The sequence below is a fragment of the Chiloscyllium plagiosum genome, unplaced genomic scaffold, assembly GCF_004010195.1.
Source record: "Chiloscyllium plagiosum isolate BGI_BamShark_2017 unplaced genomic scaffold, ASM401019v2 scaf_12163, whole genome shotgun sequence".
Classification (NCBI taxonomy): Eukaryota; Metazoa; Chordata; class Chondrichthyes; order Orectolobiformes; family Hemiscylliidae; genus Chiloscyllium; species Chiloscyllium plagiosum.
In genome coordinates, this window is record NW_025215241.1 from 23,347 (window position 1) to 28,825 (window position 5,479).

At 42.3% G+C, this 5,479-nt stretch overlaps 1 long non-coding RNA gene across 1 annotated transcript in view; it reads right to left on the reverse strand.

Moving 5' to 3' along the window:
• LOC122548228 overlaps positions 1 to 4,939 on the reverse strand; it is a 27,871-nt gene extending 22,932 nt beyond the window's left edge. The window contains exon 1 of the long non-coding RNA XR_006311194.1: positions 4,930 to 4,939. This is a non-coding gene — a long non-coding RNA (uncharacterized LOC122548228). The remainder of the gene's footprint in view (positions 1 to 4,929) is intronic.
• Between the last annotated feature and the right edge of the window lie 540 nt (positions 4,940 to 5,479).

The window sequence follows — 5,479 nt, forward strand, 5'->3', positions numbered from 1 at the left end:
GCCATCCTTACTTGGTCTGGCCTACATGTGACTCTAGCCCAACAGTAATGTGGCTAACTCTTAACTGCCCTCTGTGTACACAGGCACTGGCGATAAATTCTAGCCTAGCTGGAAACGTCCTCATCCAAAGGATGAATAAGTCAAAGATATGCAGCAGACGCGATTTGCTTCTTCACAGGCAAGGTGAGCAATGTTAAAAGAAATGTCCACAAATGCCACTTGGAGGTACTGAAGATGAATGGACAGCGTTGAGCAAGAGAAGGACTCAGATAACATGATGTTTTTAAGGAAATATTGCTAAATGCAGTTGTGAGCAGGAAGACATACTGCATTTACGATTAGAGGTAGACCAGGAGACGAATATCAGCTGCCCAGATCAGGGATACAATATACGAAGCAGTTCAAGATCCTAATCAGGAGATTACTTTTGCCGATTTAAATACAACTCATCCTTAAACCACTCTCACCTCTTTCTCTTGGTCCTGCAAAGTGTTATTTATCACATGACTCTCCTTAGCCACTCAGTGTGAAGCAGAACTCAGCCTTCAGATTCTATGCATATCATTATTTCCCAATTTATTCATCCATAGTAGTTTACAAGATATGAGAGCAGAATTAGGCCATTTGTCCCATAGAGTCTGTTCCACCATTCGATCATGGTGGATATATTTCTCAACCCCATTCTCCTACTTTCTCCCTGTAAGCCTTGATCTCATTACCAATCAAGAACCTATCTATCTCTGTTTTAAATGCACTCAATGACTTGGCTTCCACAGCTCTCTGTGGCAATGAGTTCCACTGATTCACCACCCTCTGGCTGAAAAAATTCCTCCTCATCTCAGTTCTAAAGGATCATCCCTTCAACCTGAGACTGTTCCTTCAAGTCCTTTTCTATTTGTGGAAACATCTCCTCCACATCCACATCTATCCAGGCCTTTCAATATTCTGTCAGTTTCAATGAGATCTCCCCTCATCCTTCTAAACTCCATTGAGTGGAGACCCAGATTCCTCAATCACTCCTCATATTATCAGCTCTTCATCCCTGGGATCATTGTTGGAAACCTCCACAGGACTGCTTCCAAGGCCAGCACATCCTTCCTTAGATATGGGGCCTAAAATTGTTTACAATATTCCAAACGTGGTCTGACCAGAACCTTATACTTCAGCAGTGCATCCAATCTCTTGTATTCTAGCCCTCTCAAAATGAATGCTATCATTACATTTGCCTTCCTAACTGCATAGCAATCTTAAAAGAATCCTGCTTCAGATTTCTGAAGCCTTTCTCCCATTAGAAAGTGGTATGTGCCTATTCTGTTAGTCTATCCAATTCCTTCTGCAGACTCTCTGTTTCCTCAACACTATTTGTGCCAGCACCTATCTTTGTGCCATCTGCAAACTTAGCAACAATTCCTTTGACCAGAACATTAATGTATAATGTAAGTAGTTGTGGTCTTTTATTGACAATCCTTGTTCGAGTGATGCATGTGTTTCGTAGTCACTCTCACCAAATGCATTGGGTGGCACGGTGGCACAGTAGTTAGCACTGCTGCCTCACAGCGCCAGAGACCTGGGTTCAATTCCCGCCTCAGGCAACTGTCTGTGTGAAGTTTGCACATTCTCTCCGTGTCTACGTGGGTTTCCTCCCACAGTCCAAAAAAAAATGTGCAGGTTAGGTGAATTGGCCATGCTAAATTGCCCACAGTGTTAGGTGAAGGGGTAAATGTAGGGGAGTGGGTCTGGGTGGGTTGCTCTTTGGAGGGTCGGTGTGGACTTGTTGCGCCGAAGGGCCTGTTTCCACACTGTAAGTAATCTAATCTAATCATTGGATCAGTACAATTGCAGAAGCGACTGCAAAATGCATGGCAGAGAGTTAGAACTGCAGTTTGGTTATAACAAATAATCCAGCAAACAGGTACAGGCTGATGTCCAAGAAATCATGACTTGACTGCGTCTGCATCAGCTGAAAATGAAGAGCATGAAAGCTTAGATAGTTGGTGACAGAATTACCAATATCTCTGATAAGCATTAACTGATTTCATTTCATCCTTAACTGTGCCATGAGAAGATTGAGTGGTGATTGCCAAGATCAGGACTTTGCCAGGGTTAAATCATATCCCTTTTGTAAGCCTAAACACGTCCAGATAAAAGCACAGAACCAGTGACAGAGACAGCATTGGAGAGTTTGCACAGGGGCACAATCTACCCCATATACTACTCAGCTGGACCACCTGGGGTTTCATTGACAGGAGAATTCTAGAAGGACATCAGCAACTTAACAAGATGCTGATTGACATGACATGAATACTCTTATGTCATAAAGGGAAAGTAGCAAAGAGGATGCCTGAGTCTAACTAAGTTGCTCAGAGATTTTCTGGGGTAAAGGGTTTAATTGTGTGTGTGTGTGGTTGTGGGGGGGGGGGAGGGGTTGACCAATATCACCTCCTCCATGTAGCTTCAGGCAGGCTCTCTCAGAAGTGTCATACAGAAGATGACCACATTGCCAGTTTAAGCGGACTAATCTTCGCAATGACTCTAGAACACGTCACTGATCTTTATTGATCTCGTCTGCTGAGCCACCAGATAGAATGCCTCATGAAAATCAGACGATCCAACTGAAGGGTAAATAGCAGGGAGTTAACCCTGACCCAGATTGTTTAAATTCTGTCTAGAGAATTTGACACTATCATAAATAGACCAAAGTATCCTGCCTTTCTATAAGAAAGCAAACATGGAGCAGGATTTAAGTAAACTGAAGAACAAACAGTTGGAAAACAAATTAAACAAAAGATAAAATACCATAAACATTTTACACTGAAATTAGCCTAGACGTATGAATGGAAACAAGAGCAGTACAAGAATTATATACAAGACCAAAAACCTGTGAAAGTTGATGTATGGGCAGATTCAGTCAAGAAAATTAGACTAATTATGTGGGGACAGGTAAAAACTTAACAGATTCTCTTGAACTGAATATTAGCATCAAGAAAGGTTTTTGGGTGCAGTGAATAATTTAACTGTCAAGAAATATGCTGGCAAAAGAACAGAGAGAGGGTGCAGCAGAAAGCTGCCAGAACACCAGTCACATGAGTTAGAAATATCAAGCAAGAAAATCCTATATAATAGGCTCAGAAACTAAAAGGGTAATGAAACATGACATGTTTCGTAAAACATGGCTTGATTGAAAGCTTTGAAAAGAGGCAGTAGGGAAGGATGAGGACTTGGTAAGGTTAAAATTAATGCACATGACAATTGAATTAAGTGCTGTAGTTATACTTGATTTCTTCCTGGCATAATGGGATACTAGACCAAAGATGGTTTTGAGAATGTTGATTCAGCAGTTGTAACAATAACAGTCTGTGTAAGCACATTTTCATAGCTACACAGAGCAAGGAGAAAAGAGAAACTGAACCTCAGGTGGGACAGTGGAGTCACCATGGAAATTAACAGAGCCAAAGGTAAAGGTTGAGATACCAGGGACTGACATGAAGTTAAAAAAATATAAATATGTGCTAGAAATATGACTGTCCAGTATAAATATAATGGGTTTAAGACTGCAGCACAGTGGGTGTTGGGCAACACAGAAGTGGGGGGGGGGGGGGGGGGTGTCAGTATCCAAATTCTGTGAAGTGTAAGCCTCCAGTGAACATACTGAAGGAAACTACCCAGTTTGAGATGAATTTGCTGAGACACGGACCCCTACATAGAATGAACCAGTACATATTAAATGTTAAAAGAAGGGCTCGATTAGAACCACAAAAAGATTTTAGTTCTGTAAATCTCAGTGGCTACTGGTTTCACAGCTGTGGTATAATCAGCAAGTAAGACTGACATTAAAGAAATGATACATGTCCCCAAGACCACCTCAGCAGCAGCAGCAGAAATAATGGTAGTATCAAGTGATGTCAGTCAATGTCTCACCTGTAGTAAGACTGGGTGAGGGAATGCAGAATAAGCAAAGCAGGACCATGTGCAATAAATGTACAAATCAAGGCCATGAACAAAAGATATTTGGAGTAAATGCAGGAAGGGCAAAGTGTCACCTCTTTCAGATTCTGGACAAGTGGAAAGGTATAGACTTAAACAATGTGCACATCCCAGAGGGATCGAGATTTTTCTGGCCAACGTACCTTACACCAACACTGTAACTGGAAACAGGAAAGGGAGTGTACAACAGAAGCCAGTTTGTGAGATAATACTGGTTTGTTATTTACTGGGAATATGCATTACATGGGATGGATGAATCTGTATCAGTTGTTTGGAGAACCAGGATTATAGGGGCATCATTATCAAAGTGATGCATGGATTTTGTTACATGTCTTCGTTGTGGTAATACATGATATTTCAATTTATCCATTTGTGGTTATCAGAAATCCCAACTAGTGTTCAGTCGCCATGACTCACCCTGCAGATGGGGATAATGAGAATTGGGAAATCCAAAGTGATGATTAGATTACTTACAGTGGCCCTTCAGCCCAACAAGTCCACACCGACCCTCCAAAGAGCAACCCACCCAGACCCACTCCCCTATATTTACCCCTTCACCTAACACTATGGGCAATTTAGCATGGCCAATTCACCTAACCTGTACATTTTTGGACTGTGGGAGGAAACCGGAGCACCCAGAGGAAACCCACGCAGACACGGGGAGAATATGCAAACTCCACACAGACAGTTGCCCGAGGAAGGAATTGAACCCGGGTCTCTGGCACTGTGAGGCAGCAGTGCTAACCACTGTGCCACCATGCCACCCCTAAATGTTTTAGAGGTGATCTAAAATTTGACTCGTCTCAGCCTTATCACCTTACGATCCAGTAGCAGCAAAGCCCTGATGTTAAGGTTACCCAGAATGATTGGGAGGACTGGAACTTTTTACAAGGGAAATAAGGGGAAAATGATTCAGAAATGCGAATTCAGTCCTTGATTCGCGACCAATCTCCACTATGTGGAAGGTGCCAGTGTTGGACTGAGGTGGACAAAAGAAGTCACACAACACTAGGTTATAGACCAACAGGTTGATTTGAAATTACAAGCTTTCGGAGTGCTGCTTCTTCATCAGACCAAGCATTAGACCAAGGACTAATGCTTCGAAAGCTTGTGATTTCAAATAAACCTGTTGGATTATAACCTGGTGCTGTGTGACTTCTGACAATCTCCAATGTGAACAAGTATGTTTCCTAGGTGGCCAATGAGAGAGCAGAAGGACTGTGATTCACAGCCAGGAGAACTGAATTTACACAGACCCATACAAGTCTTGAGGAGGGCTTAACAGAAGAATTTACTGAGCTGGCTCAGTCTGAAGTGATATGTTAGGCTGGGACTTTTATAGATAACGTTAGATCAGATATGAACGACGGAAGATTAGCACTGCCCCCCAGTATATATGTCAAGATGTGAGAAGTCTAGGTCTTACTAACTTACATGAAGAAGGACTGGAATTTGCTCTTACACAGTCTAAAATGGGAGGAGTGAAGAACACAAT